General features: G+C 39.4%; 1 non-coding gene across 1 annotated transcript; it reads left to right on the top strand.

The window, feature by feature from the left end:
• The first annotated feature begins 12,036 nt into the window (after nt 1–12,036).
• On the top strand, nt 12,037–12,110 carry TRNAN-GUU (transfer RNA asparagine (anticodon GUU)). Its single transcript has one exon. It is a non-coding gene; the product is annotated as a tRNA-Asn (tRNA).
• The last annotated feature ends 442 nt before the right edge of the window (nt 12,111–12,552 follow it).

Raw genomic sequence — 12,552 nt, 5'->3', positions numbered from 1 at the left:
CTAGGTGTGTGATGCGGTTTCTGCGAAACCTCACTAAGGGATAAGTGTACCCCGTCGTTATCAAGTAATAAATTTCTGGTTTAAGTCCAGGTTATCGTCCACAGGATTTATTTCTGCAAGTATCAAGCTACTCGGTCTCGGATGTTATCTAGGCTTAGGGGGTTTTGAGTTTGGTTTGTTTAATTAATCTACTCCTAGGTTGAATTATGCTAATCCTAGCTAAGTTATCTAATTCTAACTAAGTTATCTAATCCTAGCTAAGTTATTCTATGCCTAACTAAGTTACTCTACCCCTAATTAATCTTTCATTAATGAAACTATTCGAAGGAACATGGTATGAACGATAATAATCAAGATAGATTATCAAGTCTATTGAATAAAAACCTAATCTGAGTCACTTGTATTCAAGGCGATTAACCCTACTTACCCTCCTGAGGTTCCTAGCGCGTGATTCCCTAAGGCCGAAACTAGGTCTAAGGCTCAGTAAATTGGCGCTTAATCAACTAAGAGGTCGTCAATCTCCTAGGCTCTAACTAGGTCAGATTCAGCTCGCAATATGTGCCTACTAGATTTTGGGGCTTTTGAATGAGTTAAACCAATTGAATAAAGCGTAAGACAGAGATTAGACAAATAATCATAGAACAAAACAAGAGCTAAATTATTATTAAAGGCGAAGATAATTGTCACAAGATACAATAAGTCAAGTTCGGCAACTGTATCAAAGAGTACAAACATGGAAAGATAAAAGGAGATACAAAAATCCCTTTCAGGGAACCTGTTTACTCTGCAGCCGGCGACTTGATCTTAAGGACGGACCTTGGTAATTCCTCGGTAGAAAGCTTTGAAGGAGCTTTAATGGAGGTTGAGGAAGATGGAGAAGATGAAGAGGAATTACAAGGGGAAAGCTAAAATAATTTACAAAAACGAAAGATATCTAATTTACAATGAAGAAATCCTATTTATAGTCGCGTCTCGGGTCTCGTTTTGACCTATTTTCGTGTCCTTGTTAGTGTAGGAAGACGTGGGGCCGAACGTGGCTTCGTGGGGGCGGAATTGGTCTTTTTGACCAATTCCCGCAGGGCTGCTCGCCGAGCAGGGCAGGCTGCTCGGCAAGCAGGGCTGCTCGCGACGAGCAGCCCCCTGCTCGCCGAGCAGGCATAGCCTGCTCGGCGAGCAGAAATGGCCCACGGGGCCCTGCTCGCCGAGTGTTTTCGCCCGGGGCGTGCTCGAATCTCACCGAGTGTCCTCTAAGTCCCTTTTTCGCCCGAACTTACACCTGCACACGTACAAAAACTCCGGAAAACATTAGTCCAAAAGCCAAATTGATCCGTCAATCGCTTAAATTGATCACAAAACGAGCCTAAACGACGAAAAGTAAATAGAACGTTTCCAATTCCTAATTAACTCACACAAAAGCATTTAAATGAGAGAATTACTCGCTTATTAACCAAATAACTCTAAAACCCGTCCTAAAACCGTACCCAAAGATAGGGGTTTTTGACCCCTATCAGTGTGGTGCCTGACATTGTCAATCCCATTACTCTGTACTGTGATAACAATGGAGCCATTGCGCAAGCAAAGGAACCACGGTCTCATAATGCATCCAAGCACTACCTAAAGCGATACCACATCATCAGAGAGATTGTGGCTAGAGGAGATGTGAGAATAGAAAGAGTACCTACAGAGGACAACGTTGCAGATCCGTTGACAAAGCCTTTAACCCAGAAAGTACATGATCGTCATTTAACTTCTACTGGGATAAGTTTTAGAAACAATTGGCTTTAGTCCAAGTGGGAGTATATTGGGGTTTTGTGTCCTATAGTCAATTGTTGCAGGATACAAACTTATTGTAAATGAATTGTTCTTTATATCATTTGTTTTAATGAGATATATGTTTTATAACTATATAAAGGCAATCCCTTTTAAGCACTAAATAACGTCTAATAAAAGGAAATCCGTAAGTTTGTTTAAAGTGATTATAAAGTGTTCATACAAGCATGAAGTGAGATAAAACTTTATAATAAACTAATAAACTTAAAACCACCCCAAGTCAAGTGATGTATTTAGGATTGATATATCACAGTTGAGACTTGTATGTAACAATGTCTTCTGTCCGACAGAAAGCTGATCTCACAAGCTTCACATATATAGATATCTAGACAGTTACATAGATCCGGTGAAACGTTGTTCATTAGGATTGGGGATCCGACTTGAGATAACAGGATGGGTAGATTCATCCTTGTCAACTGTTAATCTCATTGGTATTAATAGGTATAACTAATCCTCAGACTCAAAGGAATGTTAATTGGTCATCCTGAATTACTGAATGTGAGACTTTGATCCTGTGGTCCCACGATCCTTAACAGAGATGACTCTGGGGTGTGAACTGCAAAGGTTGGGTGTCACAGGAAGTAATTTCAGGGTAGTTATACATTGGATTGAGCATTTATCACTCCCGATTAATGGGAGATACATCCAAGGATCGCTTGTGGAAGACTCGACTCTAAACCCTTGCAAGGTGATAGCTTAAGAGTAGAAATTCGGATTTCACTTAACCTATCTTTTTGAGTTGACTCGGCCAATAACAAGTAAACGAACGTCTCGCTATATGTGACTTGACATTACCCATAGTCATAAGATTCAGTTCAAGGATGTAGTTGATAAAGGATCGTATTATACCGTAACTAATACGGAAGGGTTAACGACAGAATCAACCTGTCTTCTTAACGGACTCTGGGGGAATGATTACGGACTTGCCAATAACATACTCTGTACATCATTCCGTTATGCAAGGGATTAAATATAATTCTTGAATAAATTAATTTAATAGGTTGCATACGGCCAGAAGTAGTAAGGACCTAATGGATCACACATAAGACTTGGAACCAAAAGAGAGATGAATATGATTAATAGATGGAGGCCCAATTGAGCCCAGTAAGGCCCAAATACAAGGAGGGGGCCGAAATTTATATGTATTAGTAAGGAATTAATTTTATTCCATTAATCCTAATTAGATTAGGATTATGAATTAAATTAATTAAAAGATAATTAAGTTAGGAGTTTTAATTAGATTAATATACTCCTATTATTATCCAATTAGGTTATTTATTATTATCCTAAATGTATTTGATATATTATAAGATAATAATTAGGAATCTTATTCCGAATGGAATTCCTATTAAGTAACCTATTCCTATCTAACTAGGGTTTAGATACAAGCTAATATATATACCCCTCCCTATAGTGAATTTCGACTAAGCCTATATCCCTCCCCACTTGTGATTTTTGAAATTGCTTAAGAGAGAGAGAGAAAAGAATTCTATTCCCAAGTTCATGAACAAGAATTCATACGGCATTCCATCGATTGATTAATCTTATTTCATCCCTCTTTCTCTTTGATCTTGTGTTGGTTTATTAGAGGCAATCTATTTTGGTTGCATCTCATAAGGGTTGATTCTAACTTAATCTCACCGTGTTCATGAAAGAAGGAAAAACAAACAAAAGGGAGAAATTCGTTTTTCTTCACCTACATGAGGTCAGTTCACTATTTCGCGGATTCCCGGAGATTGAACCGTCGGATCGTCGCGAGTTTTGGACAGTAGCTTCTAGACATATTCTTCCACGTTTCCACCGAAGGGATTGTCGTTCGGAGGTCTAGAAGATCTGTTTCGGATAGGGGAAAACAGTTTACATCTCTTTTGAAGTTGTGGGCACTTCGTTTGCAACGGTAGATTGCTCATCAAAAGGTATTTCTTCTTATCCCTCTTTATATGAAATAACGATTAACGGATCCTATGGTTAAAAGGAAGTAGGCTAAAATTTTTATATTTCCGCTGCTATACCTTAGCCTTAATTTCCTTCAAAACGTCGATTTGTTCTTCGAACCCCTTCGCCGGCCTCTAGAGGAGGAGTCTTGGTGCTTCTCCTTTTCTCTATCTCAGTGGCGAGATTCGCCTTTTTCCTTTCTAGGCGGAGATAGTGATTCGCGGCGAATATCATCCACCTCCATAAAGTCTTTGCAACGCTCCATCAATTATGCCATGCTGCTAGGCTTCTTTCGAATTAGATCCTCTTGTAAACTCTTACAAGTTTTGTTCTTTACCAGAGATTCCACTGCCATGGAGATATCCACATCAAAAATTTGTATACACAATTTGTTGAAAGTGTTCAATACTCTCGAAGGGATTCGTTCGCCTTCTGTTTTAGTTCAAAAAGCTTCCGTGATTTGACCACTGGAGGGATACAGCCGGCGAATTTAGCACAAAACTCTCTGCTTAGTTGATCCCAACTGTCTATCGAGCCAGGAGGTAGAGATTGGAACCAGTCATAAGCGGGACCCCCCAACGTGGTGATAAACATTTTGCATAGTACTGGTTCCGTTGCACGGTTAAGGCAAAGCAGTATTAATACTTCCTGGCGTGGGCCTCTAGGTTGTCCGCACCCGTATATATAGGGAGATTAGGTATTTTAAAATGCCTATCCGTTTCTTCTGCCTCAATCCAAGCCTTGAAGGGCGAATCTCTATTGGCGAATGGGTTATGCCTGGCGTTCTCCTCATTCATGCGGAGCACCGCATCTCGAACTCTGTCGTCAAAATTCTCCGGACCCGCCCTTGGGCGTCCCCTCCGTGGAGATCTACTTGGAGAAGATGAAGAGCTGGATCCAGAAGACAGATCCGAGGGTGATCGTCCACCTCCGCCTCCACGTCCGCCTCCTCCTCCACCTCCACCTCCTCCACCTTGTCCGCCCGGGGGAGCTTGACCGCTACCCCCTCCAGAGCCTCTTGAAGGGATGTGCCCATCATTCCCTTGGTGTGGTGGTGGCGGTGGTCCATTCGAACGTGGTGTCTTGATGCGCCCTCACCTAAGTTAGAGATGAGGACTCACTAAGGGATAAGTGTACCCCGTCGTTATCAAGTAATAAATTTCTGGAAAGTCCAGGTTATCGTCCACATGATTTATTTCTGCAAGTATCGAGCTACTCGGTCTCGGATGTTATCTAGGCTTAGGGGGTTTTGAGTTTGTTTGATTAAATTAATCTACTCCTAGGTTGAATTACGCTATTCCTAGCTAAGTTATCTGATTCTAACTAAGTTATTCTACGCCTAATTAAGTTACTCTACCCCTAATTAAGTTAAACTACTCCTAAGTGATCTTTTACCAATGCAATTAACCGAAGGAACATGAAGGGATACGATGATAATGAAAATAGGATGTTTAAACAATTGAATTGAAACCTAAGTCACTTGTGTCCAAGGCGATTAACCCGACCTATCCTCCTAAAGTCCCTAGTTCGTGATTCCCTTGTAAGGCCGAAACTAGCTCTAAGGCTCAGTAATTTGGGCTTAATCTTCTATAGGGTCGTCAATCCTATAGGCACTGACTAGGTCAGATTCAGCTCGCAATATGTGCCAACCTAATTTTGGGATTATCGAATGAGTTAAACCAATCAGACAAAGCGTAAGACAAAGATTAAAACATCAAAACAATTGAATAAACAAGAACTATAATATATATCAAAGATGGAAACATTGTCACAAAGTTACAATAAACCTAGAATTCATAGCATGTATCAGAGGCTAGACAGAATGTAAAAAAAGAAAAATCCCTTTTAGGGAACCTGTCTAGGGACAAGCAAAAGCTAAATTGATCCGTCAATCGCTTATTTAGAAAAATCCCTTTTAGTCCAATTAGCTTCAAAAGATAACGGAATTATACTATGCATGCTATTTCGGCCGTAATTGCCTAGATTGGTCATAAAACGAGCCTAAACAACGAAAAATAAATAAAACGTTTCCAATTCCTAACTAACTTACACAAAAGCATTTAAATGCAAGAAATGCTCGCTTATTAACTAAATAAAGCTAAAACCCGTCCTAAGACCGTACCCAAAGATAGGGGTTTTTTACCCCTATCAAACCTCCTCGCACTTAAAACTTTACTTGTCCCTAAGTAAACTAAAAAAAACTAAACCCGCATTCACAAGTAAGCTAGAAAACCTCCCGGTTTGACTAGGTGCTTGACACAATTTCGAGCATCTGTAATTACATGCATTCGGAAATACAAAGTAGAGACACGATATCCAAAAGCCGCATTTCAATTATCATAGGTCATAGTTTTAAGCAAAAGGACACATGTTCAATTAAACGAGCTTAAGGGGATCGCTAAGTAAAACACCTCACCATAGGTAGTTCACTCAATTCACGCAATTTTGGTGGCTAAAGTGTTTACTCTCGGCTTATGTTCTTGCTTAGGATTACGTTGATTTTGCACGTTCATCCGAGTTCCTCTACTATGCTATATGACTCCGATGATATCAAAAACAGTCTCGAATTGGGGTTGTAATGTGGTTAGAGGGTTAAAGGTACAACAAAAGTTAATAGTTATAGCGCTACAAAAACAAAGTTTAAATGGCTTTAGCAAATATGAAGTGACTGAGCTTTTTATTCATCCCTTATTATTTTCTTTTTGGGATGTTTTCTTGAGACGTCTTTGATTTTTAAGAACTGGGGAATGAAGTTCTTCCCTTTGTTCGTCTCTTTTCTTTTTTTCTTTTTCTGTTTTTCTCTTTTTTTTTCTTTTTGGGATAGTGATGCTCATTCACTTCTTAGCCTTTTGGCTTGCTACTGTAATGCCATAAACAAAGATAAAGCGCTAGAAGAAAACAAAGGCTCTTATTTGAGCTTTGCAAAAGAATATGGGTTAAGTAGCAAACCAAGTTGTGGTCTGCAAAAACAGGTTAAAATGAAAGAAAAATCTATAAACTACAAAAATATAGGCTCAAAGGGGCTTCCTAGAGTGGATGAAAAAGAGAAAATAAGGTAAAGAAAAGGGTTAATTCTAATGAGGCTGATTCATCGTCTATCATCTCAAATCATTGCATGTAGGTTCAACACAGTATTAGGTGCAAAATCTGTAATCTTCCACAAGTCAAAGCATTCACACAAAAATGTCAAGAAAAAGAGCTTTTTGATGTTCGCTCTTAGGCTCAAATTCAACTCACAATTCTTTGGGTTTCAATTTTGTGTTTACTAGTTCTCCCCAAACTCAAGTTTAACATCACATGCCTTCAATTCTTAAGTTATCTACCTAAGTAATGATTTTAGCATTTCTTCAAAAGTAGGGTCTAAATGCAAACTTTAGCTCATGCTTTTACAGATACAAGGATTGTGTCCTACACCTAAACTAGTTGTCATGCAATCTTAGATTCGGTTCTCAGCCCTCAAGGACAAATAACGAAGTTTAGATTCGAAGGAGGTTCACGGTTTTAGGTCCTAAATATGCAAAACCTAAATAAAACCCGAAAAACGCAAAACTAAACTAGACACGACGCAACAAAAATTTAAAAATTATACAATTTTTGTAAGTTTGTCTACCCCTCCTCCTCACACTTAAAATATGCAATAAGTTCCAACATTGCATCTAAAACCATCAAGCGCATGTGCAAAAAGTTAGGGTGGAGAAGACAACTTACTAACCAAAGTTAAAAACAGAAATCTATAATTGAATTAAAAAGAAAAACAAACCTAGAAAAAGTTTAATCCAAACTTGGGTTGCCTCCCAAGAAGTGCTACTTTATAGTCGGTTAGCTCGACATGGAGTTCCTTCCTAGGTGTAAGCTTCTACTCGCGTTAGGAACTCGAACTCCTTGAGAAATAACCCGTACCTACAAAACGGATTAAGAGCCTCTAATAAGTTTAATGAAAGCAGGAGGTCGAATTTAAACATATTATGAAAAGGTTTGGTTTGCTCCCTTTTGGATTCTCTTGGTAGGTCGAAGAGAATGAGAACTTCTGAGCATGAAGCAAACCTAAACTTTTCTAATTTTTGAGAAAAAGGTAGTTGAGATACACAAGTTTTGATTTGATCTTTTATCTCTATCACATGATTTAGAATTTCAGATTTTGAACCGGGGTTGCTTACCGCTTCCGGTTCCTCACTTACCTCGAGTGATGCATGTGATGGTGGACTTGGTTCTACCTTTTTGTCATTCCTCAAGGAGATGGCTTGAGCTGATTCTCTTTGTGGGATTTCTATGTTTTCCTTTATGCCTGGGAGAGCATCTCGGGATTGCTCTTGCATCTCATGGTTTATTTGAACCAATTGGTTGCTCAAGTCCTTGCAAACCTCCTCGTTGATTGTAAGTCGGGCTGATATTCCTTTCAAAAGGGACAACACCTCATCTCGTGAGCTAGAGGGTTGTGGAGGAACTTGGCTTGCTTGTTCGTAAGGGAACATTCCCAATTCGTTTTCCTTGTGCTCATTAACAAACCTATTTGGAGGCCTCAACATGTTAGGGTTCCCGTAGGACAGATTTGAGTGTTGAGGTCTCCTCCAATCACTACCATAAAAGTTGTAAGAATTGGGGTTAGAATTATACCTTTGGTGATTACCCACAAAACTTACACTTTCATTGGTGTTGAGGCTCAGTTTCGCCATCAAGATATCCATTTTCTCATTTAAGTCGGCCATTGAGGGATTGGGAGCCTCATTCTCCAGGGCATTAATGTATTGTCTTGATGGGATAGTAAACTTTTGAGCTTGCCACTCGACTTTTTCTTGCCAATTCATTGATCAGAGAATGCTGAGAAAAAGTGAAGTTCTAGCACAAAAGTTGATAAGTAACAGTATACAGATATGAACAAGTATAGAAAAGTATAAAGAAATTATATATCAACAAGTATAGACGATATAAACAAAGATATTCACAAAGGAATGCCTAAACTAACAAATCAACCTTTGGTTCGATATTGCAGAAGAAATAAATCCCCGGCAACGGCGCCAAAAACTTGATTATTGGCGGTTGTCGAGATTTATAGAATTATTCTACTCTCCCCGGCAACGGCGCCAAAAACTTGATGCGCCCTCACCTAAGTTAGAGATGAGAACTCACTAAGGGATAAGTGTACCCCGTCGTTATCAAGTAATAAATTTCTGGAAAGTCCAGGTTATCGTCCACAGGATTTATTTTTGCAAGTATCGAGCTACTCGGTTTCAAGATGTTATCTAGGCTTTGGGGGTTTTGAGTTTGTTTGATTAAATTAATCTACTCCTAGGTTGAATTACGCTATTCCTAGCTAAGTTATTCTACGCCTAATTAAGTTACTTTACCTCTAATTAAGTTAAACTACTCCTAAGTGATCTTTTACCAATGTAATTAACCGAAGGAACATGAAGGGATACGATGATAATGAAAATAGGATGTTTAAACAATTGAATTGAAACCTAAGTCACTTGTGTCCAAGGCGATTAACCCGACCTATCCTCCTAAAGTCCCTAGTTCGTGATTCCCTTGTAAGGCCGAAACTAGCTCTAAGGCTCAGTAATTTGGGCTTAATCTTCTATAGGGTCGTCAATCCTATAGGCACTGACTAGGTCAGATTCAGCTCACAATATGTGTCAACCTAATTTTGGGATTATCGAATGAGTTAAACCAATCAGACAAAGCGTAAGACAAAGATTAAAACATCAAAACAATTGAATAAACAAGAACTATAATATATATCAAAGATGGAAACATTGTCACGAAGTTACAATAAACCTAGAATTCATAGCATGTATCAGAGGCTAGACAGAATGTAAAAAAAGAAAAATCCCTTTCAGGCAGGGGCGGATCTAGGGGGGTAAGGGAGGGTCTCCCGACCCTCCGACCCTCCGGAACACCCTTGACGAATAGTGGTTCAGTCCCGAGAAGCTCCCCCAAAATAGTTAAAATTAATACTTATAATGTAGAATGTAATTATATAACATGAAACTAAGTTTGCATATTTGGTTGTAGTGATAATTGAAGGCATCTTTACATCCAAGTGGTCTTGTGTTCAAATCTCCCTCTCTTCACTTTTTATCTCATTTTAATTTTTTCTCTTAAACCTCATTCTCCTTTAAAAATATCAATATTAAATATCATTTTTAATCATTATTAACCTCATTCTCCTTTATTATTTTTAATTATATTTTTTAGTTACAAAATTCATTACCGAGAAAATAATTTGATGAATAATTTCTCCAATTGACCAAACTTGTCAATGTTAGAGATAAAATTGCTCTTGGCTCCCAATATTAAGGGTAAAATTGCACCATTTTATACGTTAGAGGTAAAATTATTCTTAGGTGTAAACATTAGAGTATTTTTGCACCTTATCCTTACTTCATATTGAATCTCAGTTGTTTTGTACCTTAATTTTTCCAATTATGGTCAAAATTTACCCTTATATTATAAAAAATTTGAAAATTTCGATTTGACTACTATGAATCAAAGCCTTAAGTCGTTATTAAAAAAAAATCTTCATGCAATTGAGCCCCTCCGGACCTTGAGCTCTGGCTCCGCCACTGCTTTCAGGGAACCTGTCTATCAATGCAGGCGTCTTTCTAGGATTTAAGGATGAAGCTTGAGCAATCCTCGGTGAATGGAGCTTCGGAGGTGTCTTCAATGGAGGTTTGAAGGATATGGAGGAGGTGGAGAGGATTTCTCAAGGTGAAAAGCTAAGAAAATTACAAAGGAAAAAGATATCTAAATTACATTGGAAAAATCCTATTTATAGACGCGGCTCGGGCCTCTTTTTGACCTATTTTCGTGTCCTTGTTGGTGTCTCTTTTCTACGCTTTTTGTGCCTTCGCCCTTCTGATCCACCCAAGGAGAGATTCGACCGTGGCCGCCTTGGGACACTTGATCCGCCCAGGTTTATCCCCTGGCTTACAGACCCGCCAGGAAGAGTTTGATCGTTCCTCTGACTTCCTCCTGCGCCAACAGGGAATAATTCCCGATTGAGCGGTCGATCCCCAAGCGCTGCCGTGGAAGTTACCATGGATTCTGTATTATGGGCCTGGAGAAATGAAGAATTGAGGGTGTTTGATCCTATTGTCGCCTGGGGCCATGAAGATACCATTGACGTGGGCGTCATGCTCCAAAATGGAGGAATGATCATGAATGACCGTAGGCGATTACCCATCTCAGGGCCAAACTCCCTTCCTATTGCTTCAGCACACATGTTGATGAATGCGTCTGGTGGCACACTACTTTCAGCTTGTGTTGTGGGTGCATTCGAAACAGCGCGACCAACACTAGTTACAGATTGACTTGATGGTGTTACTAATGGTGTTTCTTCCCCCGATATGGGGTCCGGCTCCCCGTTTGCCATGTTCCTTTAAAGTGAATGAAAACCCCTTTATTTGATTAAGGATTCCACGTTCACCGCACCAATTGATGACAGGTGGGGAAATTCTGATCAGCTTCCGTCCCTGTGGGGGCGTCGTTGGGTTCGACGGGGGGAAGCTCCGATGCCAAAGTCAGTAAGATAGAACGAGAGAACAAACTGAATTGACAAAGGGTAAGTGAATGTGTACCTGGATAGCCTGAGATGTAGGCTATATATAGCCATGAAGTTGTAACTTCCAGTAACTAGAAAGTCTCCATTAATGCCCCATTAATGGCGGTTACTGGTTACCTTTAAGTTGGCGGTTAGCTAATTGATAGCTCATTAATGGTCTTTATTACAAGGTCGGCTCAGCCATTTTCATGGCGGATTGAGAGCTTATGGAGATTCGCCTTACAGGTTCGCCAGCAGGTCTCTCTTGGCGAGTTCCAGGTGATCCGCCCGTCGGATCTCTTTATTTCGATACGCCGCGGAATTCCCGTATCAGGCGACCAACACGTGGCGTTCTTTAGGCGAATATCCCTTTTGATCCTTGGGATAATATCACGATGTTATCAGTCTCTAAACATTAATTTTTTCTCTAATAAAAAACATCTAAATCACCTGTGTTGGTTAGAGTGTGTGGCTGTTAACCACAAGGTCGGAGGTTTGACCCCTTCTTCTAGCGGTTGATTCATAAACATTATTTATACAAAATTTTTTGCCATATATAAAAAGAAAAAAAACATAAAATACGGTGGCGTTTTTAAGCATAAGAATAAAAACAAAATTTATTCTACCAAAACAGAATTAAATCACATATAGTTTTTTGGGTTAAATTACAAATAGATACCATGTAGTTTTACGAATTTGTAGATAATTAACAGTTTATCCATCTATCGATGGCTGGAATAGCTCAGTTGGTTAGAGCGTGTGGCTGTTAACCACAAGGTCGGAGGTTCAACCCCTCCTTCTAGCGGTAGATAATAGATTTATTCTACCAAAATAAAATTAAATCACATATAGTTTTTGATAACATTGGGATATTATCCAAAGGATCAAAAGAGATATTTACCTCAAAACGGTCGTGTATTAATCACTCGATGTCGAAACGCTAAGGCGAATCAAACGAAGAGATCCGATGGGCGGATCAATGAGACTACGCCATCTGAGATCCATAGGCAAACCTACGTAGAGATCCGTCATAATCCCTCGACCCGCCAGTTGAAACAGCTGAGCTGATTCCTTCATAAAAGCTATTAACGAACTATTAATGAGCTAACAGATGTGCTTAAAGGAAACCAGTAACCGCCATTAATGGAGCATTAATGGAGACTTTCTAGTTACTAAAGGTTACAACTTCATGACTATATATAGCTTGTATCCCGAGCTATCGAGGTACATTTTACACATTCACTTAC

The sequence above is a fragment of the Euphorbia lathyris genome, chromosome 8 (assembly GCF_963576675.1).
Source record: "Euphorbia lathyris chromosome 8, ddEupLath1.1, whole genome shotgun sequence".
Taxonomy (NCBI): domain Eukaryota; kingdom Viridiplantae; phylum Streptophyta; class Magnoliopsida; order Malpighiales; family Euphorbiaceae; genus Euphorbia; species Euphorbia lathyris.
This window is presented reverse-complemented; position numbering and strand designations above follow the sequence as displayed.